The 26568-nt window shown below is 49.5% G+C and overlaps 1 protein-coding gene and 1 long non-coding RNA gene across 3 annotated transcripts in view; both read right to left on the bottom strand.

The window, feature by feature from the left end:
* The window catches only part of LOC144170858 (neural cell adhesion molecule 1-like), an 871116-nt gene that overhangs the window by 570260 nt on the left and 274288 nt on the right, over positions 1–26568 (bottom strand). The gene's annotated exons all lie outside the window — the stretch shown is intronic.
* On the bottom strand, positions 6672–10635 carry LOC144167826 (uncharacterized). Its single transcript, XR_013322135.1, has 4 exons — positions 10341–10635; positions 9838–9927; positions 8848–8967; positions 6672–6784 (listed from the first exon to the last, which is right to left on the bottom strand). It is a non-coding gene; the product is annotated as an uncharacterized LOC144167826 (long non-coding RNA).

Here is a 26568-nt window from a genome sequence, read left to right as displayed (position 1 = left end):
GGACCAATAACGGAGCCCTGTGGTACACCGCAAGTTATCTCTTTAACGTCCGACAAAAACCCATTTATAAGTACTCTTTGCTTCCGGGAGGATAAATAGCTATGAAAGAATTTAAGGGAGCTCTCTGTAAAGCCATAACTTTCTCATTTCTGCAGCTAGATGGGATGATAAACCGTATCAAATGCCTTTTTAATATCCAGGAAAACAACGACAGCTATGTTATTTTGATGCATCGCGGAATTAAGAGCCTCTGATAAAGTAAGTACTGCTGTTGAAGTAGATCTATTTTCTACAAAACCGTGCTGACTAGGTGCTATTATATTATTTTCTTTAAGAATTTTTTTAACCTGTTGCGCAATTAGTTTTCGAAGAGAGTGTTCAGCGCACTCAGTACTGATATCGGCCTGTAATTGCCTGGTTCGTTTGAACCTCCATCTTTGTATATGGGGACAACTTTTGCAACTTTGCAACTATTTTCAAGGGAATGGTTGAACAGGTGACATAAATACGGACCAATGATATCAATGTTTTCTTTTATAACCCGCATCTGGATGCCATCAAGACCCGATGCTTTATTTACTGCCATTTTACTGACACTGGATCTTACAACTTCCATAGAAATTTTATAAAAACAGAAGTTATTATATACAGTTCTGGGTGCAGGTGATAACTGCAAAGGATATTTCCGGGTGAGGCCAGAACCAACATTAGTGAAGCAATCATTAAAATTATTCGCAACGTGCGGGGAGATATTATTGGGTGTTACATTATTTTGTCGGTCTATTCCAATTACGTTTTGGCTATCTTCCATAGTTGTTTCGTGTCACCTTTGTTTTGTGTAACCATTTTTGCGTAATACAGTTTTTTTCGATTTTCTAATCATTGCTACTGACTTGTTTCTGTAATACTTGAACTGCTTACGGTAATGCTCATTTGTTTTGTTTCTTTTCCATCTGTTGTAGTACGAATCCTTACTCTTCAGAACAGCAAGTACATCACGAGTTATCCACGGGCACACGGGATATTCATAATTATGCTTGACGTATTCGCGTGTAGATTGGGTTATTACATTTGTGATGTAAGAAAAAAAAATTTCAAATTCAATGTTTACATTGTCACTATCCATGTTTTCAAAGTTATCGCGCTCAAGTAGTTTTCTAACGCTCACATAATCAATACGAGAAGTTCGCTTCGGGTGACTTCGAAAAGGCGCTCTCATACAGGCCTGTGGTAAGAACATAAATGTCGGGCAATGATCAGCAACAACAACATCGCACACACCGGATCGCAACTTTATATCCATATTGCACAACATATGATCGATAAGAGATGCGGATTGACTGATAATTCGAGTTGGGGAGTTAATGATGTTTTTTTTTTTAAACTGAATGACTGCAGAAGGAAGACATAGTCACTACAGTCGTCCGATAAAAGATGAATGTTAAAATCACCGCAGGCTACGATGGGATTGTTGGTTGTCGCATATGACATCAAAATGGTTTCCATTTCAGAAACGAATTTTTGCACTCTAGAATGCGGCGGGCGATAAATAACGCCAATTATGAGGCCACACTGCAACTTTACGAAAAGGGCTTCAGTTGCGTCACTGCTGTGTTTATTATCTTCAGAAGCGCAAAAAGCAAGCCCAGCTTTGATAAAAAAGGCTACGCCACCGCCGCGTGTAGGGCTGCACCTAGGCAGCCTAGGCAGCAATAGCATTTTGTAGCCTGGTATTGAATCAGATTCCCCTCCCTTACACCATGTTTCAGTGACGGCAATGACGTCATATTGGAAAGAAAACTGTGACAGGTAAGCCAGAAGATTATCAGAATTTTTAGAATTTTTACGGATACTTCTTACGTTGCAATGTAGAATAGATAAATCATCAAACGCAAGCCTAGCTTGCTCTATTTCGGAAATGGTATCTGATTAAACAACTCTGTTCAGGTCTTCTGCGCATGTCACATGGAGTACTTTTGTTTTTTCTGCTTTCCGCATTAAAATTTTGCCGTCGCAAAGCCAAGTATACTTCCAGTTGTTTTCTCACTTTGCTGCCAGAGCCTTTTCGAGTAGTAGCTTAATAGTCTGGTGGGGTGAGAGCTGCAACAGCCGTCGTTCAGTTTTTGGCGCCAGCTCTACACATTGGAGGAACACAGATGGCGCCCCCATACCGAGGAGGCTGGTACCTGGGGCCAAGGAGCGCCATCCCCGTAGGGACATCACTGCAAGTGCGATCGCTGATGTTTAAGTACCGAATGATGACAGTGATAGAAAAAAAATATGAAAGGGGAATTTACACGTGCTTAAACGATAGCTTGGTTTCTTTTTCGTTTTTTCGTGACGGTGCGGGGATCGGGGCAGCAGGCTTCGGAGCAGCACCATCAAGTGAAATCAAACCGCTTCAGCAACACTTATAATAATGGATTGGGGCTGTTCACATGGAGGAGAAATATTTTTGTAAAAGTTGAACAGAAGTGAATTAACAGTGTTAATTTTAACATGTGCTATTAAAATGGGCTTTGACGCGCTGATTCTCTGCCTAGGTTTACTGTTCGTTTCCGCCACTCTTGAACATTAAAATCGTATCTTCTGACGAAATTAACGTACGGAAGCTAAATTGTTTAAAAAATGCCTGAGACATTCTGTGCACCGAAATGTCCGCGCCGAGACGTCCTGCATGGATATGTCCGTGCACCGACATGTCCGGATCCCCACGAGCCCTGTCATCGGTCTGTTCGGCCGACGCAAACGGGCCCGCGTGCCAAACGTATTGGGCACACCACATTCTTGCCGTATTCAGCGTGCCTGCAGGTGCGCTGGTTCTTGTCGCAAATGGGCCGCTCAGAGCGGGTGTTCACTGGTCCGCATATAATAGCGTAGGCCTTGTTGGGCCTAGAATGTACCGCCGTGTTTGGCCTTCTTTTATTGCATTTCTCGTGCATCTGTTTTGGTTCAGCTGCTTCCACACCAGTTATGCACAAACTAGCACAGAATAGAGCCGTTCCACAATAACTCTCGAGTTCCCCGCGTTTAAGTGCGTGAACCGTCTACCTTAACCCACACCATCGCTCTCACAACACGCACCGCAAGAATGCTTTCCAGATGTTGCAAGGCATGATGTCAGCCGGATTTTTGGAGTGGTCGCTTCCTCCTGGCAACGGCAGCGGGTAATGAAAATCCTGCGAACAGAACTCTGGCGCCAGCACCGCCGCTGACGGATTTTCTCCGTGCAGAGGCGGCCAACCACGCGTCTCGAGTCCTTGAACCTGGCGGGTCACTTGACAGAGCTGAAGCCGCTTCTCGGTGGAACCGCACGGGAGGGGCCGCGCCATTTACCCGTCTCATCCAGGCGCCTTTCGGAGCTTGCTTCGTCGTTCTGTCGTTGTGCGCTGTTCCATCGCTCCCTCTGTTGACCTAGCGACCAGGAAACAAACAGGGCGACGGGAAAATTTTGCCGACATGGTTTTAAATGCAGAGCATTTCAGTAACTCACGATGTCACCCGCGTTGTCCCGTCGTAGTCCGCACCGTCGTTGTCCGCACCCCTCCCCCTACACTATGTAAAAGAAAATACTATCCGGCGCCTGGCTTCGATCCCTCGACCCTGCGGGCGGAACGCAATGTACAGGTCCGCGCAGAAGTAAACGGAGCACGGGAGCGGTGGCCGACCTGCATCGCTGCGCCGCGTATGGGCGCCGACGGGAACCATTGAGCGTCGGTAAAAGAGTGTGTTCGCACTGCCCCCGGCGCCCTATCTGATATGTTTAACCGCCGCTCTGCTGGCTTGTCATGCTCGGTGAGACCGTTTTCAAAAGGTAGCGCTGGGCTACAGAGGGGCGCTGGTTGCATTGCCGCTCGCAGGCATCAGCGGCGACCGAATCCGCTGTTCATGAGCTGGACGAAGCTGCGTGCGCCCGGAAACCTGCCTTGTTGCGCGTTGTAAAGGGCGGCATAAAATTGTAGGCCGCTGCGATTTGGCATAGCATGTCATTGCAATATAATTTGTTGTTAGCCGGCAACTAAGTTCTGGATTATATAGAAAGCAAATTCACCGACATTTTCGTTGTTCGAAAAAGAAATCTCGCTTCCCAGGTGTCTTTTTAATTTTGGGTTTGTCCCAAGTTACTGCTGCCGGTTAGTCCAGGTCTGTTCTGAAGAAATGGAAATAAAAAATGTCCATGCGGTGGATATTCTGTATTAGAGAACACCGTAAAGAATACGTACAATCGTTGCCTGCTATCACAGCGGACCCCATAGGGCGCATATTTTGTTGTCGCATTAAAACCGACGTTGATATTTTTAACGAGCACCTTATTATACTTAATTGAGTGTTGCAGATTTTAATTACACTCCGCTATAAATTGAAAGATGGCTTCACCGCATGACCTCAATGTTTTGCAAAAAAGCGCCGTCAGGGACTCGAAATGACCGATGGCGAGTATAGTCGTCATGACCAACGACGACCATGCTCGTCAGCGGTTAATTTGGTACAAAATCTTATGACGGCTGTCCTGGTGAACGGTAGCGAAAGGGCTAATGCGACAACAAAATATGCGCCCTATGAGGCCCGTTGTAATTGTAGGCAACGATTGTACCTATTCTTTACGCAGTTCTCTAATAAAGAATTTCCACCGCATGGACGTTGGACTGACCGGCAGCAATAACTTGGGACAAACTCAAAATTAAAAAGAAACCTGGGAAGCGAGATTTCTTTTGCGAACAAAAAAAAAATGTCTGTGAATTTGCTTTTTATATGGTCCAGGGCAGTTTAGTTGCCGGCTAACAATAAATTATATCGCAATGACATGCTATGCCAAATCGCAGCGGCCTACAATTTTATGCCGCCCTTTACAACGCGCAACAAGGCAGGTTTCCGGGCGCACGCAGCTTCGTCCAGCTCATGAACAGCGAATTCGGTCGCCGCTGATGCCTGCAAGCGGCAATGCAACCAGCGCCCGTCTGTAGCCCAGCGCTGCATTTTGAAAATGGTCTCGCCCAGCATGACACGCCAGCAGAACGGGGATTAAACATATCAGATAGGGTGGCAGGGGCAGTGCGAACACACTCTTTGACAGGCGCTCAATGGTTCCCATCGGCGCCCATACGCGGCGCAGCGATGCAGTTCGGCCACCGCTCCCGTGCTCCGTTTACTTCTGCGCGGACCTGTACATGGTGCTCTACCCACTGCGCCACAAAGGCGACACAGAATGGGACGCTACGAACACGCCTTATATCATTGACTCATTCAAATTACTGCGGACGAGCGCTCTCTCGTCAGCAGTTGCCACAAGTGCAACAACATTAACGTAACGCAAACTACTTAACGTCGTGCGCCCCCGGAAATGCTCTGCATTTGATCGTGCTCCTCGCGAGGGGGATGTTTCACTGCGTCGCCATGCGAACAGTTTGCCACGCTTTAGTTTCAGTTCTGTCTTTGCTGGGGTGCCGACGAGCGGCGCCACCTCCTCGCACTTCGCCGCGGGAGGATCCGCGGCGGGGGCGAGAGATGGCGCTGGCGTCTCCGCGGCCGCGTCTGCGGCCTCCGCGGGCACCGCATGCGGCTAAAAGGAGGAAATTATTCCACGTTTTGATTGGCTCCTGAAACCACTGTCAGTTGGGGACAAAAGTTAGGGACATTTAGGGAATTTGTTGTTGCAGCGAGCAGGCTTATTGTGGCCTCGCGCGTCGCCTCCTACGGAATTCCCTGTAAGAAGCTCTGTGCCGGGGCATCGCGATGGCCGGCTTCTAGCAGCAGACGATGCAAGAAACGGCTGGAACTGGCGCTTCCTTTCAGTTTTGACGGGTGTCTTGCATGAAGATATTATTTTTATGAATGCGGAGCGTGCCTGCCTGACCGTGTCCATGGTATCGCCCCGAGTTTGTCCTGCGCTGGTTCCTTTATTCTTAAAAACTTCAACAGTTTTCTCCTCTGTGTGGCCCTAATATTACTGCTGCGCCGCACCAACCAATCACTTGTAGGACGTCTTCATTATTTCTCCGACACTGAATTACCTCTGCGTTTAAGTTTCTTGCTTCTTTCAAGAACGATGAGAAAATCAAAGAAATTCCGTGCAGAGCTGCTAGATTTTCTAGAAGCGCGCGCCTGTACCGGGGAGAACAGTAATAGCAGCTTTACTTGTGCAGTGTGTAACTTTTAAACTTAAAAAAAATGTAGGATGAGTTATTTCCTTTTTAAGACAGTGTTCAGATCTGGTCATTCCAAAATGCACGTTTATTGGCATTTTGCGTAGCTTATTTATTATGGTAGCGTAGATTATTTAGTGGCTCTAAGTCTAAACGAATTTGTGTTATTGCAAGATGCTCGATTGCTATGACACTAGCCCTTTGTAGTAACTGATATAGAGCAAGCATTAGATTGCTTCCAACTTACAGGCTTCAAGAGCAGATGTGAAGGCCAGTATTAAAATATGCAAAATTTTTTGAACCTGCTGTTGTAAGTGAAGCGTGGACAAATGAATTATAACTTTTCAGCTTGAGAGGTACAACTTTAAATGGTTGTGAATGTTGGCTACCTGGTAGTTCGTTGTTTAAACTGCAGCATAAATACCAGATAAGAGACCAGGGGACGATGAAGTGCAAGTGCTCGTGTATTGTTCTCCACATTATTTCCACGTTCCTGCACTATGTAAAAGGCATATACGAAATGAAGGAGACAGTTTTCAGTTTTATTTATTCCCAGCTCCACAGCCATAGAAGACGACAGATAGCAGAGGTGCCCAGCACAAACGTTGTAGGTGCGTCCAGATGCTCGTTGAGACCTGTCACTGGAAAGGCAAAAAGAAATACCATTTTGAAAACTGGTCAAGCACTACATATATTTCCTTAGGAGCCTCCCATTCACAATTCAAAAGACCAAGTAGCTTAAACACGGTATACTAATATTGTGTTTCTTGCGTGTACGTTTTTTAGTATGCGTATGAACACTGACGTTTCTGCTGTATTTTTCAATTTTTTTTTCTTGTACACGCTTGGCAGAATTCTGTGATATTATTCTTCGTTCAACCTGCTCAGGTACCACACCCCTCATTAATGCCCATGGGGACATAAGGGTATCTTGAATAAATAAACATAGAACACCAAATACATGGAACTACTTCTACAAATTAACGTTCCTGTAGCAGTTAAGAAATATATAAAATAAATAATAAAATGGCACATTTCCCCAAAACCCCTAATACAAATAAAAACTCGGCCAACTCCAGCTTTCCTCAAAATTTTGTATACCAGTGTCTTTGAATCAGGCAATAAAACAGTAAACATCTCGCATACAATTTTGTTTGCACGTAAATTGCAGGCAGTAGTGGTCCCATAGATTGGTTTTGGAGGGGGCGATTTTTTTTTGGGGGGGGGGGGGAGGGTGGAGGGGGGGGGGGGCGAATGAAGTACCGCTCCCCTCCTTGCACCAGTTTTTCGGAGGAGGTAGTGAGAACCATGCTGGTGTGCGCGCGTATGCGGGCACGCCGGCAAGTATAACATATTTTAAATCTTTGCATGCATTAGAACGCTGAGAATAAATACCCTTTTGACACTGGCATAAGCAAGACCCGTGGGCTGCCTCGCCATGCAGTTCGCCCCAAACTGCCGACATCAGGGCTCCAGTGACTTAACCAACACACCGGCTGCTGATGGCGCACGCTGAACTGGCTTGTGTATCATGTCACAGTTTTGGGACTGATATCGTGTGGCCCAGGTGCGTGCAACCACGGCCAGCCTGGCTGTGTCCGCTCACTCTAGCGCACACGTCCAGTCTGACCATGATGCAACGAAAAGAGTGACATCAACAGCGCCATTCTCTCATGGCGGCCGCCTTGGTGTTGAAGCCGAAACTGACATAAATAAACAAGGCTCAAAATAATTACTTATTTACCCTGCGGTCGACCATTTAATGTTCCATTCTATGATTCCTGGGCTGGTAGGCAGCCGTAGCAATGGGAAAAATGTAACATGAAACTTTCTTACCAGTACTTTTTAAAATATTGACATAGACACATGGACTGCATGCTAATGGCCCTGTCTGTGTACCATTCCTCAGCTGAGCATGAAAGACTGGTACAATAAAGTGCCACGTTTAGATTTAACCAGTTTGCAAACTTAGTGATTCATATTGAACTTTTTGTGATCTTTCTTGACAAGGATTTAACCTATGTTCCGCTCCTCACTGGCTTGGCTCATGTACAATGCTTAAAGCTTCATGCACATACTGTACTTGGCAAAGTTTCATTTACTAAAGTGAAGCTTCCAGCCTCTCCCTGATTTATCTGTAATCCACCCAAAATGCACTGCAGGAAAGCCAACTTTTTCTGATGATGACGATCGTGGGTGAAGTGAAAAAAGGTTAAAACGCTTCCCATGATCTGAACTGAACTTGGGTCCTTCAAGTTATGAAGCTGGCGTCTATCCCATTGCGCCATTCCAGCACAGTCGAAGCAATTTGGATTTGCATGGACGTGAAAAATTACACAGAAAATGCACACCTCCATCTAACGACAATGGTTGTACACTACAGAAGGTCATGGATTGCCTGCATCAGTAAAGCTCTAGAGAGCACAACTGCAGTGCAGCAGACAGTACCAATAAGAAAAAAGTGCTCAGTACTGGGCTGGTTAATTTGGTGTTGGACTTGGTTTTGGAAAGCTTCACATCCCCCGTTTTTGTCGTATCAACAGATTGGCAGTTGATTTTTTATTAAGTCTTCCCGTCAGTAACTAGGTCACAGATACATATTTGGTTGTCATACTACCAGGGTGGTCTGCGTGCAGATGCGGTCTGTCTGCTGCTAATTTAGAGTTTACCACAAAACGACCCACTTTTGGAGGCATTCACCTACTTTCCATGGGTACCCAGAAAGGATGTAGACCAAGGCTTGCCCTCCAGGCCCTGCACCAACATCGTAGGGGGCAGGTCCTAGCACTTCTTTTTTTCCACTGGAAGCCCTCCTATGCAGATGCTGCAGGAACAGGAATAAATGCTGCGTCAGCACATCTGAAAGTTGGGTAGGCTAATAATACATCTTTGAAAAACAAAATGCGTAAAAGATGGCGACGTGGAATAAGATCACACAGGACAACCTACTACAAGAAAAAGAACACACGGCGCATCGTCCTGTGTGTTGTTTTCTGCAAAAGCAAAAGTGGGCAATCTCTGCCGCATTGTTAATAACAAGGATCACTCAAGGAAAGGGAGGAACCACTGCAGTGTTAACCATGCGCAGCCTTTATTTTGTTGTACGAATGGCATGGTTTACAAAATTCCGTTGTCAGACAGGACGTTGTCTAAGCGTCCATCTCGGAGAGCATTTGTTTACGATAACGAATTCAACGGGAGCAAACCTTCCTGCGCATTATAAAAAGTGTGGGTGTCACCCTTTGTTTGACGAGACTGTGGTACGTGTGTCCCTCCTGCCTGTGTGCATTATTTGTGCGCTTTCAAATTTTCAGTGGCTTTATGCCCTGCCACATACTATTTGTCCCATACGCAGCTTCATCCATTCACCTTCAATGTACACTTTATTGACAGTTGCTCCTGGTGCCTTCTCATAAAGGGCCCAAAATGCCACGTAACCTTCACAGCCCCTTGTACGATTTGAATCTGCCGCCGTCATTTGGTCTATCCGTTCTTTCTCCCTCTTCCGTCTTTTTTGGCTCACGGTTTCACGCTTATTTTTTCCTTTTGACCGCGATATCCTTACGTTCTCTTTACAGAGGCGACGTTTCCCATTCACCTCCCGCAACGCAACTTAACTGCCCGAAGAGATAACTCTGATGCGTGCACACGACATACTCGCGAGATTAACGCTATCAAACACACGCATACTTACGATCGAGGGACTGCATCTCAAACATCCAGGACGGCGCTTCGGGGAGTACACGCCCCCGGTTCGATCAAACTTCAGCAATGTTATGGGCTCCTACACAAAAGCAACAACAACGAAACGCTTGAAACTGCGGCCGGAGTGAGTGGGGGCATAGCATCGTAATTTGAATTTAGCGTTTGCTGCATACTTGGACGAGAAACAGGGACTGGGAAAAGACAAACCACGGGCAAGTTGGCTACACGAAGCAGGTGTTGGTTTGTGCGCCAACGTCTGGTTTTTTTTTTTTTTTCCCACTGTCTCTGTTCCTCGTCAAAGTATGCAGCGCACGCTAAATTTGAATTCAAGAGTATACATAAATTGTTAACGTCACAATACTATCGGGAACGAGAACGACAGCTAGGAGAACGAGGCGGCCACGCAAACAAGAATTTACGCAGCTTTAGGTACACAGTACAGTGGTAAAAACACAAAAACTACAACAAACATAAAATAACGACGTTACTGACCTTGATGGGAAAATGAGCGCATAGATGCTCTCTTTTCCGCTCTTCCGTGTCTGTGCAAACGCCGGAGACCGGCATGGCTGATCCGGCTGATCTACGCTGAGCTCAGGCTGCAAGTCTCTCTTCAAATGTCGCACTAGGTATGTAAGACACCTAATCGGATAGGGAGATCGCACCAATGCTAGCATTCACGGTATAATCACGCATCTGCAACTTCGTTTAGTAGCAATCAACACCACGCTGGTTCTGGCAGCGCAAATCGTTCATTCAGGGGACACAGGGAAATGCTGCGCCTACGTCGGCGTTGTCCCTAGGGGGTCAAAAACAAGCCAAGTGACGTCACGTTTTGATCACGTGACCCAAGGATTTCTTTCCTCCTTTTAGCCGCTCCGGCGGGCACCGGTTTCTTTTTCACAGCGCCATCCGCGTATAGCTCCGAGCCTGCTTCGAGGCTGTTTGCCACGCGTTCCTGTGTTCATATTGCTCATAATAGTACATCTGAACAAATAAATGTTGTGTAATAAAAAGAATGTCGAAATAGAGCAATCGGATAAACGCCGGCTTCATAACCCGAAAAGCCCAGGTTCGATGCCACCCACGGAGGCGTTTTTTTGTCTTTTCTTAAATTTAAAGCGCCATTCAACGCGGAAGTTTAATTGGGCAGGTTGGAGATGAGCGAAGCTGACTTGGCCATGATAACAAGCGCGAAGGAAGGCGGATGCAAAGCAGAGACACCTGAGATGGACGCTATGCATTCACCACAAACCAGGCTTTTCCTAATGATCAAACACGGCGACACACATACTTGCGGAGAAAGCCTAGAAGAAACGTAGACGCAGTGTTCCCTTAAAACGATTCCATTGCAGCCCTGTATACACTTTTTCCTCTTGGCATGCAAGAAGGGGGAAGGTGTGCTGTTACATTTCGCTTCGTTTCTGAGGCAAAAGGCCTCCAAAATTTATCTTGTTGAATCGCGAATTTACGCTGGACGCGGATGCACTGAAATTCAGACGGCTTTGCTTCTTAGTAGAAGCTTAGATATAGATGACAAAAAAAGCAAATATTCAGTCTCAGAGCGTTCTTGACACCAACAGAGCTTTTGCCAGTAGGCCCTGGAGTACTTCCTTAGGAGCCTCCCATTCTGAGCCGTACTCCCTTTATGCACACATACCTATAGCCGAGTAGTTTGTATGAAAAGTGCGAGTATCGCGTCGCGAATTGTCCATAATGCAAGCGAACGTTCGGCAAAACACCATCCCTACATTCGCTACCCCATCGTTTAGAAAAACAACTCCCGTCGCAGCAGCTATCTTTCCTCTTGGCCTGCCGAGGAAAGGAATAGCAGAGCAGACGAGAGGGAGGCCCCGGAGCGAGCGCAAGCCGACTATAAAGCGGCACACGGAAAACGCGCGGCGACACGCTGGCCGGGTGTGCAGCCTCCAATAGAGATGGATGACGACAGACGTACACGACCGCTCTGGGAATGGCGGCTCGTAAGTGCAGCAGAGGCCATTTCGGGGAGCATCTGCCAGCCGGAAGAGCTGCCGGGCGAGCGCCTCCAGGGAAGCAACACAGGTGCCCAGGACGAGGCGGCGGCCGTAATCGCGGCTTCGGACTGCGTGAGCGGTCTGCGGTCGCAGCCCAGCTGCGAGGCCGCTTCGGTTCAAGGGCCGCGTCTGATTTGTACAGAGGAAGAGAGACGGAGAAAGAACATTTTTATTGAGCTTTATGTGGCTCAGGGCACGGTGGTTGTGGTCGCTGGAGCTTGTGCCGGGCGGCGACATCGGCAGTTCCGGTGACCATGGAGGTCTGCACCTCTAGGTCTAAGCTCCCCAGCGCCTCCTCCCACTGCTCATGAGAGGAAATCAGGGGAAAGGGATCTTTAGGACACCCCCCAAAAATGTGGGGGAGGTTGGCGAGGGCTCCACATGCCGGGCATTCTGGGGAAGGGTATAGTGACGGGTGGATTCGGTGGAGTAAAGCGGGATTAGGGAACCTGTTCGTCTGAAGGAGACGCCGCGTGTGTTCTTCGGAACTAGGTTGACGTGAGCCGGGGGGTACCTACGGTGGTCAAGGCGGTAATGAACGGTTATTTATTTGTACGTAAGAAGTCTGTCTCTGGCGCATCTGGCCGCGTGATAGGGTTCGAGGCTTGCCCCGCCTCGGATTGTGAGCCCTCGAGCCGTATTGTGGGCAGCCTTACTGTCCTCGTTCCAGTCGGTCTTTCCACTAGATCCTCCTCTCTGGAGCCTGCAAGTCACATTAGAGGGTGTGTCATGCCGCCGCGTATCTGTGGAATCGGTTGCTCAAAGGAAACGCTCTTCGTGGCACTTCTGCCCTTGGGGAGCTGGCAACCACACCGTCGTTGTAAAGAGCGCGAAAGCAAGGGGAAGGTGCGGAAAAGTGGGCACCGGCGTCAAAGTATTTCCCACACGTGGCAGCATCGCTTATTCCAAAAAAAAAGTATGCGGCAGTGTACCGCAAGGATCGCGCGCTAATTCAAAGCGGGAATGCTTCCACCAATCAATCAATCAATCAATCAATCAATCAATCAATCAATCAATCAATCAATCAATCAATCAATCAATCAATCAATCAATCAATCAATCAATCAACCAACCAACCAACCAACCAATCAATCAATCAATCAATCAATCAATCAATCAATCAATCAATCAATCAATCAGTCAATCAATCAGTAAGTCTAGATAGCTATAAAACGTGATATATGTGCAATTGTTCGTGCGTACCGTTCTACTTTCCCACGGACTCCGTTTTTTTGGGGGAAAATAATTATTCTCTCCGGCTTTTGTCCCACGTCCCGGGGCGTTTGTCGACCCTTTGGCGGGTCCCATTCTATAGGCTAGGAAACATCACGCTACAGCCAGAGCAAGAACCCTCCGGGCACCGTACCAGTCGCCCGTGAACCAGAGCCTATCCAACAGCAGTATCGTGCACTTCTGCAACACCAGCGCCTTGCCAGATGTGCCTACCCACCACCGCACCAGAAGCTCACTCGAGAGGAGACAAACACATGCCCCCGCCTTAGTTTTCTGCACATCATACACGCCACAATGTATCCACCAACATGCCCACACTGCAGCGAACATCCAGCACTGTACAACACAACATGGGCTTGGCAAAACACACCAGCACCCCCACCACATCAGGTGTACAAACAGAACGCCCGTGTGCTTACAACCTCACATTTGGTATGGTGTTTAAACTAATTGTAAGTAAAAAACCATAAGTAGACAAATTTGCGGGCTTGTACAGCTTCCCGCACAGCTTCAAGGCCAACTGCACTAAATATTTAGACCTCGTGCAAACCCTATTTCCGCAATGTCTGCTTAAAAATTCTGCAAAGTCTGCAATATGCAAAATATGGCAGCTGAAATATAGCCGCCTGCATGCCGCAAGTGATGAGCAAAAAGTCGGCTATTTTGAAACCAAAAGCGAAGAGAGCGCAGCTATTGCGGCCGGGTTGAGGTGACCTTCGAGCCGGCTAGCGAGCGCCCGCACGACAAGCAGCTGGCCCGCAAGCGCTTGGCTGCAGCAAATGGGGAGAGTTCACCGCGGAGCTCGACCGTTTCTCCAGCCGTCTGGTTGGCCGAAGGACGAAGTTCCCGTTCGGCGGGAACATCGTATACGCTTCATGTCAGCTGAGGAGATAGGCCGGCAGGTGCTGTGTCCTCCAGTGGCGATCTGTAGTAAACGTTTATGATTGTGTAACGAGGCCTTTCGCGGTTCTACCAGTCATCTTCCGGTTGATTTGCTGGTACGCACTACGTGTCTAAAATAAATTTGGCCGAGGTAAAATTTCGGTGCAGTTGGTCTTTACGACCCCGCACGGCAACGCTGCGTTTTTGAGGGGCAGGTGCTCTCACAGAATTGGCTTGCGCTGCTTTGTTTGTTCGTCAAAAGACACTAAAGACCGCTGGCGCGTGTGCTGCAGCCGAAACTTACTCGCTCGAAACCGTCTTAGCTGTTATGGAACGTTGTAAAATGCCGCAATCGTTTAGAAATTGGTACCTGAGGAACACATTTCGCTTGCCTCTCTCATTTTGTTCACACTGTTTCCAGACACTCCTGTCGCCGGCGGGACCACGGCCCCTCGACGAAGCGCGCGCATGCGATCGACCGGCCGTGGAGGGACTCACAAGCGCCCCAGCAGTGCACCTCAGAGCGATTTGTTTTTGGCGCGCTTTTCTGCACCTAACACACGAGCATGGAGATCTGGGGTTTCGTCTTTAAAGGCATAATTATTGAACTTGGTATTGTTATATTAGTATGAATGTAAACAATTGGTAGACACACAAAAACGAACAGCAGATGTTTTTAACCCAAGGAAACAAAAAGTCACCTCCAATCCAGTGGGAGTCAGAAACGACAAAAAGTCCCCCGATTGGGCTAGGGCAGCCAAATCTCGTTGCAATGAACTCAAAAGAAAATAGCGAAATCATAATGGTCTCTCTAATCCAATGCCTTCACGCGATCACTGAAAAACAAAAAGTAATTGACACCCATGAAGCTACCCAGGAGACATAAGGTTTGTGAAACGGAGAAGCAGCGTTGGAGTGCTTACTCATTAGCCGACAATCGTCGCAAATTGTGCGCAATTTTGTATGCGAGAACAAAGGACGAACTCTTTCAGGAAATAGGCCCACCTTCAGGGGCTGCACTTTGATGCACGCTCGAGCGTTTCCGCACGCCCAGCCCACAGAGCACGAATGAATGAATGAATTGTTATGAAGGAAAGTCCACCAGCAGGCGTAGTTTGTCTCACCGAATTAAGGGTGGACACCGGAATGCTTCTGGTTTGGGACTACGGGGAATGGGGAAAACAAGTACGCACGAAGGGGAGAGTAAAGAGTGAGCGAGGACGCATAGATACAGGACAATGCACTAAAAAACAGCACGACCACTGTACAGTTGGCTACAGCACCGGGAGGAGTCCCGAGGCGTCCCGGCAAAGAGGCAAGCAAAGAGGCAAGAGAGAATTTCTAGCCGCTCCTGCACGAACAGCGCGGCTCTGCAAGGGCTGCACGGCTTGTGACGTGCGGTACACTGCATCCAGACACGCGGTAGCCGTACAGCGCTGACCTGCCAGTCCCTGTCCTACTGCTTCGGTAGGTTCTTCCTGTTGCTAAGCGCGCCCACTTCCGCTTTTACTTTTGTGGCGTTTTTTTTTCTTTCTTTTTTTTTTTCGCGACGTTTTGTGCTCGCTTTGTACTCTCTCGCTCGCCAAGAGGCATGTTTGCAAGTTCTGCGAGTGGTTCTGGGACCTTCCTGAAAGTGACAGTGGCCTTCGCAACGGAGACGCCATTCTCCCAAGCGAATAGAGTTTTCTGGAACGCTCTCAGAAACAAATCGACTGAAATGCTGCACTGCTAAATGAGGTTGGGATAAAACAACGATGAATGGAAAGGAATTGATGGCAGCGACATGGAAATGAAGAGTATAAGGACAGCGAGATGTTTTATTATGAAAAAAGAAATTGGTACATACGTGCTATTGAGAATTTCTGGGTTGGTAAAAAAAAAAAAGAATAAGAAGGCAAGCCTCGCGGGTGGCTGATAGCATCCGGTGCGTGACATTAGTTTTCCAGCCGCTTCCAGGGCAGCCCCCGGCATAAATATGACTCACCGATTCTCTGTTGTTCTTAAAGGCGAAAGCCTTAGAACTTAATATTTTGTAGAGCAAGTGGTGAGCCAAAAGCGTCGTGGGGTACGGAAAACAGCAGCGCCAGAGGAGGCCGAGGGTGTACGGCGACGCTGAAGCACGCGCGCTGCGGGCCGCCTTCAGGACTGACTGACTGGCGACGGCGGTCGAACGGAACGAGCTCCCCTCCCTTCGGAGTCTCATTGGTTAGGGCTCCCACTGGCCAACTGGGGACGGCCGCAATGTCCAGAAAAGTTCAACGGCACGTCAGCAGAAGGTTTAACTCGGCTTTCGTGTTCACGTCCGCACGAAGTTCTAAGCGTCCTCCGTACCGATTCCAACATCGAGTATTGCTTTCTTTGAAAAAGCTTTGCGTGCGTTCGTATGATGTCTTGCGAGAGTTACGAAAAGTAATGCTCGGGATGCATAGTTGTGCTCCAATATCCTAATCCATCTTCACTTCGTCTTCCATCGGTATTTTTGTGCCTGTCGACAGAAAAATTACCCGCTTCAACTCACTGTTAATATGACCTCATTTTAACGCGAAAGCACCAGGTAACTCGGTAGGTCAAGACCCCGTCGTCGCCGTGCCAGAGATGTCACGCAGAACGGCTGACGGCGCAAATGTCGTCGAAGAATCCGTAAAGAGCGCGCGGATTTCTCAGGGATGCTTCCGTGAGAAAATTAAAGTAATCGAGTTGGAAGGAAAATTGGAGAAGTTTAGGTGTGGGCGGGAATCGAAAAAGGAGCTCAGGGCAGGGACGGGTATAGCCAGGCGTAGGTCCGGCAAGCGCGTCGGCGAGCGCTCCCTTCCCATTTATCCTGCCCCGTCTGGTTAGTAACAAAAGCAACATGTCCGCGGCTAGAAAGCCGTTCTCGGAGAAGGGACGTATCGCTGGTGTGCAGAGCACAGTGCATTCCGGACGCACAGCATTTCCTTGGGGCTCGTAGCGCGGGCGTTGGCTGTGGACTTAGCCGCGGCTTCTAGCGTGTGCTAACGTGGTCGACTTCGGGAGAGACGCGAAGCGATCCGGCCTGTCAGCAATGGAGAACTTCGGAAATGAATGAGGTGCAACCGCCGGCTCTCCGACGAAGGCAGAGGGCGCTGCTCTTTCTCCGGCCTTATTGCACCATTGGTGCAAACTGCGCTAGTTTTCTTGCTATAGCTACCTGTGCCTTGTTTGTTCAGGGCGCGGAGACGGGGCGTTTGTAAACAAGGTGAAACCTCGCCATTGGGCTCTCGTTAATTCGGAAATTGGGATAATTCGCCGTTCCTGCTCCCTCCCTCCCTTTGAAAATGTACATTGTCCTATGGCAGCGGAGCTTCGTTATTTCGGCGCAAATTCACGCGTGAAGCACCTAATTTGGACCAACGCCTCCTAGAAACGCGAGCCGCAACGTGCCGACTTCGCACACCTGCTCGCTCCTTGGGCCTCCCTCGCGATTCCGGCTCACGTCGCGGCCACTGAACAGACGGCCCTTCAAACGCCGACAGGCGGGAAACGGAGCCTGTTCTTTCTCGGAGGTTGTGTTTTGCTGGCGTCGGCCAGTTAAGCAATGATGAGATCCGCACGATGCTCTCGGTGTGGCGGCCGAGGCGTCCTGTGAAGAAGACCCGTGCGATGTCGTACTTCTGGCGGGCCGCATTGCTAAAGGCTGCGGATGCTTTCGCTGTTCTGGAAGATTTCTGCTACGATGCTTCATGCAGTACTCTAGCTCTGCACGAATTGTCGCACGTACGAAAATTTGTTCTTTTCGCCCAGCTATCCGCCAAGTTACAAACGAGCGTCATCGGCTTTTCGCAAACTGAAACCACGCATCAAAAAAGTGTTAATGTGCTGTTATTATCGTTCCCTCGATAACTCCACATTCAGATAATTTGCGTGTCTTTCTGACTCCGCAGAGATCCGAAATAACGAGATTTCACTGCGTGTCGCACTGTTCGGCCACGGTTCCGCAGGCACGGCTGGCCATCAGCACCGGGGCTTCCTGAAGGCAGACTTGTCAAACTATAAGGACATGCCTTCACAGGGCATGGTTTTCGCAGCTATACCACGTAAGGTATTCATTAGAGTGCAAGGGACTGATTTTGTTGGAGCCTTTTTTCGTGCACAAGTTCTACAGTCAAGCGCTTGCATCTCCAAAATGCGCGTAGAGCAAATAAAAACATTTGCCCGAAGTTCGGAAATTAAATCAAGAGCAAAATGCTCAGCACTGCTAAAGATTACGTGTAGAACATATGGTCTTAATACGTATTTCTTTCTCTACCCAGCCCTAAGTACAAATATTCCGTCACGGCCAACGTTACTAGAATAAGCGTTGGTCACGGCGGCCAGCTCCTTCGTTAAACGTCCTCAACTCCTCGCACTTTTAACCTTCCTAGGAAGACAATCGGTGGGCTCTTTTCTTCGTTTTTTTTTTCAAAGCAACGAGCGTGAAGTTGGCTGGGATGCGCAATGAGCACACATCCCCACCACCCCTGCAGCCGCTGCCTGGTTCGAGCGGTGAACCTACGAGTGCGTTGTGGCTTTCTACGCAGACACGTGTTAAAGGCATGCACTAAGAGGCTTAGCAGGCTAAGCAGCAGTTAAGCGAATCGCTGAGGGCAGCAGTGGCGTAGATACAAGGGCAGTCGACCGAGGCCATAGAGAAGAAGTGACGAAGCAAATACGCGAGGGGAAAATTGTGATGCGTATGATTGGACACCGGAACTGTTTTCCTTGAGTCCCTATCAAGCTTATTCACCATATACGCATACATTAAGGTATGGATGGGTCATTTTAAGCAATCCTTTATTGTTCCTATAAGTGCCTATTTTAAAGCTTTGTGGGCTCTTCCGCGTCTATAGATACCTTTTTAGGTTACAGACGCCTTTCCTTTTGGTGTTTCGACGTCCATGTTCTGCTAATACTGTTCTCGCTCCAGAAGCCCGCAACCTCGGCGTTTGTCGCACGCCGTTTGCAAAAAGAAACCGCGCGCCGTGCCAAACCCACTAAGCCGCGGAAACCCGCACTCGATCCGCTGCCACGTCGCCCAGGGGTCACCTCTTAGCAACTACACGGGGCCGCCAAAGGCCCGAACGCAGCGTCACCGCTGCCGATGTCGCCGCCAGGCGTCGCACCAACTTTTTCGTCCTCTCATACTGGTCACCAATCAACGGCGAAAAGTGGTGCTGACATGCCCTGCCTACTGCTACCGCAAGAAAAACCAAGCAAAGGAGCGAATGAACGCGACACAACCGCGCATGTGCTGTTCAAAGTCAAAGACGCAGAGAAAAAAACCGTTGAACACGTCACACACGAAAGCTTCAAGGTGACGCCGCGAACGGCGGCGTCAAGGCGATCGGAGACGGCACAATCAGCCGCCGATCGCGGGGCCACCGTCTGCAACCAAGGCGCAGCACGTACAGCACGAAGGAGAGGCACAGGTTATGGAAGGAAGATATAACCACTTTTTAAGCAGTCTGGGGCAGAATTATTCAAAATAGGGGCGCCATTTTGAAGCGAGGCGGTGTTTCCATACTAATGCATGTACTCTTGGTTGGGGGCGCTGCTTTGGGGGGAGGGAAAGTGTGGAAGAGACACGGGGAGGCCCCACCCTGCCTGCTACAGACTGCCACAAAGTTGCCAGCCCACCGCTGGCCACCAGTGGTTACGTACGGGAACGCGTCCCCGCCATGCGTGTGGTAGCGTGGTGGTGAGCCGCCAGCAAAGGTCGCTGCCTTGGTAACGACGACAAGAACCGGAGGCAAACTTAACTCGTTTACTGTATGGCGAGAGATGAGCCGTAAAAATACAGGAAAAATTACGCCCACCTCCCCTCGCGGGAACCCTGGTGTGATGCGACGCTGAGGGGGGGTTCAAGCGCAAGCGGAGAGCAACCGTCGACCGAAAGGCCACCGGAGAGCGGCACACCGGTTATATGCGCAGCGCGCCCGAAGGAGAGGAGACCACGGAGAGAGAGAGTACTGAACATGCGCAGCAAAGCGCGCAGCGCCGCCCACTGGCGGAGTGAGAGCGCGCTGGGCCGCACACCCGCAGATGTTGAGAGAGAGTGTTCGCTCTCACCTGGGCACGAGCCGGCGCCAGTGCGTCTGCCGCGGCTATGACGCAACACAATCCAACACAATCCACTTTAATCCAACCCAATCCAAATCCAATCCAAGCCAAGCCAATCCAATCCAATCCAATCCAATCCAATCCAATCTAATGCCCCTCGCGAGAGAGTGTTCGAAGAGACGATAGTACTATCGTCTCTTGTCGACATTTGCAACGAAAGGAGCAGATACGCGGCCAATTTTTTTGCTTGCTTTCATGTAGAACGTGCCGGCGCTTTACTGCGCAGTTTTGGAACGCGTAGTTGCACGGCTGTTCGTAAATAAATGGGCGCGGCGGCTGCCGGTTATATACACCGATTTTGCCTCAAATGTACCTGCAGTATTCTTAACGCTAAACAACGAGGATAAGTTTGACAAGTGCCAGCGGCCCAGGAGTTTAGAATGCTTATGACTACATAAACCGCTTGTTGTTCGAAGCCTCTGTGTTACGAACCTGCGGTACGCCGTATACAGGCAGGGTGGGATAGGCGAACCAAAGAACCGTATATTAGGGCAGGTTCGGTAGATGACGTCGGTCGAGCGCACGTGCCCCACGTTGTGTTGCCGAACGGCGCCGCCAGTTCGCGTCCAGCCGACATAAGTGAAGTGTTCACTCACCACTTCAGGGAATTTTTTAAGGCGTCAGGAGAGCGCGAATCTTCCCCGGAATTTGGGAATGTTCGCAACTTTTGCGGTGAACTTCCACATGCTCCCAGTTCCTTAGCTGACACTTTGACCGCTCCTGTCTCTTACGAGGAGCTGTGGGATGCAGTCGGAAGCATGAACCAATCCTCAGCCCCGGGGCCAGACGGCATTTCATTGAGCTTTTACAAAGCCTTCTTTTCGTGCCTGAAGGACCCGTTGTTAGAGATGGTGAACGCCTTTTTCACCTATGGTGTGCGGCCACTTTCTTTTAAAGAGGGCAACATAGTCCTTATAACGAAACCTGGAGGGGAGCCGTCAGACCCGCGAGCATATAGGCCTATTACTTTGCTGAATACTGACTATAAAATCGTAGCCACCATAATTTCAAGGCGCCTCTCCAAAGTGTTGCCGCACGTAATGAGCCCTGCCCAGACATGTAGCGTGCCGGGGCGCTCGATTTTTTCGGCCCTGTCTCTCACCAGGGACTTGTTCGCATTCGCCACTCGAACAGGCATTCCGGGCTGCTTTGTATCGCTGGATCAAGCCAAAGCCTTTGATCGAGTGGAACATCGTTATTTGATGGCCGTTTTTCGCAGCTTCGGCTTTCCAATGGAACTCATTACGAGGTTAAACCTTTTGTACCGTGGCCTCACTTCCAGACTCCTCGTAAACGGACAACTTGGCGCCCCTTTCCCAGTTGAGCGAGGGATCAGGCAGGGGTGCCCACTCTCCCCCCTACTTTTTGTCCTGGCAATCGACCCTCTACTTGGACGCGTGGCGAACTCTCCTGGCATACGCGGCTTTCCCCTTCCCGGACAGGCCCAGGTAAAAGTGTCAGCGTACGCAGATGACGTGTCCCTGTTTTTGTGGGACGACAGCAGCTTTACCGCGTTCTCACGCCTCTATTCCATCTACAGCGAGCTGTCTGGCGCGCAAATAAACAGGGGTAAGAGTAAGGCACTGCGATTCGGAGCATTCACGTCAGACCTTTGGGGAGAAGTGGAGTGGATCGCCGCCGTCAAAGTCCTTGGTGTAACGTACCACGCCTCGGGTGAGGTGGCGCGTGAGACATGGACGGGAATCGTGAAGAAGGCCAAAAAGCGTCTGTCGGTGGCTGCGTAATTTAAACTGTGCTTTACGGAGCGCAGCTTCGTAATTAAAGCATGCGTTTCTTTTGCTCTTTATTACGTTGCGCGCATAGCTCGTCCACCCCGAAATGTAGCGCGGAAGCTGGAGAGCAAGTTCTTCTCTTTTTTTTGGGGAGGAAAGACGGAGAGGGTAGCTCGGGCTTTCATGCGGCTCCCAACCAGCATGGGGGGAGACAGCCTTCCGTGTGCAGTGTCCTGGCGTTGCGTAGGTTTGTAGATTTGACGCGAAACCCGGACTACATAGGAAGCAGCTTTCTAAACTGCTTCCTGGGCACATCGCAAGGTGTGTTTTACAGTGAACCTTACATCGGCCCTTTGGCAGAGGAACCGCCGCCGTTCTACGCCTATGTCACGAAAACCTTTCGAGAACTGTTAGCACGGATCCCCGACTTGGAAATTTCGGACATTGCCCCAAGCGAACTTTGCGAGCAACTTGTTGTGGCGGAACTCATTGCGGAGCAGAAAGAGCGCTCTAAAAAGGCGCGCTGGAGGCAGCTGACTTCTTCGTTCCTTCCAGCGGACGTCAAAGATTTCGGGTGGGAGCGTGGTTGGGGCGTTCTGCCCACTAGAGACCGCTTGACAGCATAGGGCGTAACACCGTCAGCGCGGTGCCCTCAATGCGGACAAAATGAAACTTTGCGACACGCAATCTTTCAGTGTTCTGTAGCGAGGACGTTTTGGACGCTGACGTCTAGGATGTTTAAAGTACGCCTAGGGGAGCGCACAAAATCTCGCGATGCCCTAGTAACTTTTCTGTTATGTGTGGGGGCCCTGGTTGTGTGGAGGCGTCGTGGTGTCGCGGCACTCCGGTCCAGGCCTCACAAGGCTATGTTCCCCATGTTGCTGCGCATGCGCACGCGTCTGTTCGAACACCTGGAAGCGGAGCTCGCCACGCTGGGGGAAGAGGCGTTCCTCCTGCGTTGGTCGTGCCGCATCATCAAGGTCAACAACGCACGTTTGGAAATAAGAATAGTTGAATGTTAGCCCTGTAACCACCAGACTAAATACGATACATAGTTATTTGCAGTGTTCACTTTACCATGCGTGTGTCTGTAACTATGTAAGACTGTAGCACTTCTACCCACATTCGTGGTGTTTCGACCCTGAAGCTACTGTTCGCGTTTGTCGACAGCTCAACTTTCTACTCTGTTTATGTTGTACCCTGCGTGGTACAAAATGTTACAACTCGTGTGTAGGCCAGCGGCAGCCACTCCTGGATTGTTGTTTTTCTCTGCGTTTCCCTTTTGTAATGTATATTTGTTACCCGATGCGTGGTTCCATCGAGGCATGTTATGTGTCTGCTTCGACGGACAAATAAAGCTCTTCAAAACCAAAGAATCCATCACGAGAAATCTTCGCGTTCAACCATCGTCGTCGTTAGACGGAGGAGTGCAAGATTTTTTTTGTGTGTGTGTTTAAATATTTGAAGCTTACAAAAGCATGTTTATCACATGGCATGGTCTTGCCATGAGCTGTAAATGGGTGGAACCGCCGATAGTAGCAGTGGAGATATAAACGCATTCAGAAATTACAGCATTAAAATAATAGAACAATGGGACACTGCACGGGTCAGCTCCACTCCGGAGCCGCAAATCGCAACAGTCCGGATGGCAGAAGCCCCTGCTAAAATCCCAGAAATCTTGGCTGACGACTAATGGGACAATGTCATCCAAGACGTCTACCTCTCAAAGTACATCTCGGGTATAAAATAACGTACCCCCTCTCTCTCCATGAACTGGGTAACAAATTTGTGGATTTGAATGTGAACATCCTCGACAGAACTGTCTGGTTGTGTTAAACTTGAGGAAGAGGCAAAGACACCACCCAAGGGCGTTTATTAAAAGTGGTCCGAACGTTTCGGAGCCTACTCGGCTCCTTCATCAGGGTTGACGCTGTTCAACTACAAGCTGCTTTTTCTTTTTTCGTTTACTCGGACCTTGCCCTTGCACGTCAGAGACCGTGGGCGTGAATGGCGCGAAGAGCTCCCAGGGATCTATTCAGCCGTCCCTCCCGAGTCTCTTGCATGTGCCAGAACTCGAGGAGTACTCTTTGTGTGTGCTTTGCTTCGGTGCCAATCACCTGCGCGCTTTCGAAATTAATCCTGCAGGGTGAGATGCCTCACAGTGTTCGGACGATTCCCTGCGCTCAATGTCAGACTGGCGAACGTTGTTTTTGTGCTGTTGGAGGCGTTCCGGGAAATTCCGGACCTCGCCGACGTAACTGGCCGCCATTGTCCTCAAGGGACTTTGCAGACGACCCCTTGGGCTTTTTCCCTTGGCGGACGCTCTTTTGGTCGGGGCATCAGTCATCCGAGCGTTGACACCGGCTTGTAGGCGACGGGAATGCCCTCCTTCCGAAGAATGCCGGATAATGTTTCACTCGCCCCTATAACATAGGCCAGGGAAATACGGGTGGAGAGGGCAGATCCCTAGGAGCTCTTCCCGCCATTTACGCCCACTTCTTCCGACGCGCAAGGGCAAGATACGAGTAAGAGAAAAAGGGAAAAGAAGCCACCTTATATAACTGCTGCTTGTGGTCGAACACAGTCACCGCTGATGAAGGAGCCGAGTAGGCTCTCCGAAACGTTGGGACCGCTTTTAGTAAACGCCCTAGGTTGGTGTACTTGCCTTTTCCTCAAACGTTTGGATGCGTGCTAATTGAGCTAATCTGCACTGTGCTTTAGCTGTTATCAATCTTCCCTTTAGTCATAATTTTTTTTTCATTGTAAGTGATGTTATTGTTGATCAGCTGACTTATCAACCAATCGAACACACCTCGTAAGCTAACACACAAATATGCTCCGGTATATAGTGAAACAAAACGGGGCCCCGATAGTGGCCCAAGCTGAACTTTTGGACATGATTGCTCAATACGTTGATTCCACGCAATCGCAGCCGCTGCGGCTTCATAGTTCAGCGAAACAGTCCCGGTTGGCAGTTTGGGCTTTTCTCGAACGGGGCAGCAGACGAATACCAGTGAAGGCCGTAGGTTTCGTATGTGCAGGGTCAACTAAACCTATACTCACAAACGCACTTCTTTAAACCAGTGGCAATGCTATGTAGGCGCAATACTGAAATACGAGGAGGCAAAAAAAAAAAAACACAACACGGGGGTGGATCTGCTGGCTACTCTTAAAATGACGTCGAAAGTTGACAGTTTCCGGCCGCCCCTCCGCGAACGCCCTCTCCGCTCCCCCCCATCCCATCTCGCGCCTGCCATGAGGAATGGAATGGGAGTTTGCTCAATTCAATTAAATTTTCTAGCGTTCGCATTGCTCGAGCGCCATCGAATGAATGATGAAACATCTTGAGCTTTTGTTCTGGCGTTTGCTTTTACCTCGCCTCTTTCCGGCGCAGTTTCTAACCTTTTTTTTTTTTTTTTCACTTGCTATCGTAAAAACTGATCCAACATGTATTCTTGCTGAAAAGAACGCTGATACTCTCGGTTATGCATTTATATTTTGCCTCAAAGAATGTCTGAGGGTTCCTTTGCGACGACGAATAATGTGGGCACGTAGGAGTCATTGGCACTTCGAAGCGAACAGATACGGCAGACAGACAGACCAAGAAAGACTATATTCTTTGAAGAAACACCGAAATGGGGCGCAGCTCTGATTTATGCTCATGAAATGTAGGAACTGAGTAAAAAAATATAAAGGCAGCACCAGAAACAAGCTAGAGACTTGGAGGTACCTCGACACGAATAAGGTTCTTCGATTTCGTCCGGTGCGGCGCGGTGGGCCCACCAGGCGCTTTTAATACAGTTGGAAACTTCATGGAAAGCGACGCCGAAAGCGCTGTCGGGGAGGCGGTTATAAATGGCATTCTTTGTGTTCCGAGGTCGAGCGTCACGTGCGCGGCGCAGGGGAAGCGAGGCATGACCACATGAGCAAATCCCCGCACCCTCGCTCAGTGCGAGCAGCGGCGCCTCCCCGCCCGGTGCGGACGATAATTGCGCTCCGGCGTGAAATATGGCCGCTAACGGTCTACAACGGAAACGTTACGAGGAAAGGGAGCGCTTTCCCCTGGGAGAAAGGCTTCAGGGACCCCGACGCGTCACAACGACCGCGAGACGTCGTCCTGTTGCGGTTTGCAGTTCGCGCTGTGCGCGTTGAGCGGCGCTGTCCCACGTCGGAGCCGCAGACGTCTGCTGTTGAAGCCGGGACAGCAGACGATAATAGGAAACGACCGCCGCTGCGGTGCGCTCGTCGGGGGAGCTGTTGGCGCGTCTGGCGCTCGCGCGAGGGTGCAATTAAACGACTCCGCGTTGTTGTCGCCGCTGCCGCCGAGAGCTGGAAAGGGGCTGGCCCGACCTCAAATTGACAGAAGGGGAACGAAAGAAAATAGGCGACAGAACGAGTTGAGTCACGTCGACGTTGTCATTCTTGACTGCTACCTCGCCGCCTCGCACTCACTCGATACTAATCCTTCTGTTTCCAGCCGTGCATGCCTCAGCGTCCACGGCCCGTTTCGTACCAGGGGGCGTGTCGCCAGCGATTGACTTCCTGAAAGCACTCGGAAATGTTGCGAAAAGGTAGAACATGTTAACGGTATGACGCTGGATTAGAGGTTTTTCTGGCAGCATAGCCGTGAGTTTGAGACTTGCTGCAAAATTTCCCTGGGACATATGCACGCACTACGTGCCCTAATAAATGTTGTAAAAGTCGGGCAACACCATTCCA

Source organism: Haemaphysalis longicornis, unplaced genomic scaffold (genome assembly GCF_048455015.1).
Source record: "Haemaphysalis longicornis isolate Haplotype H1 unplaced genomic scaffold, Haemaphysalis longicornis Haplotype H1 scaffold_2, whole genome shotgun sequence".
In the NCBI taxonomy this organism is placed as follows: Eukaryota; Metazoa; Arthropoda; class Arachnida; order Ixodida; family Ixodidae; genus Haemaphysalis; species Haemaphysalis longicornis.
This window is presented reverse-complemented; position numbering and strand designations above follow the sequence as displayed.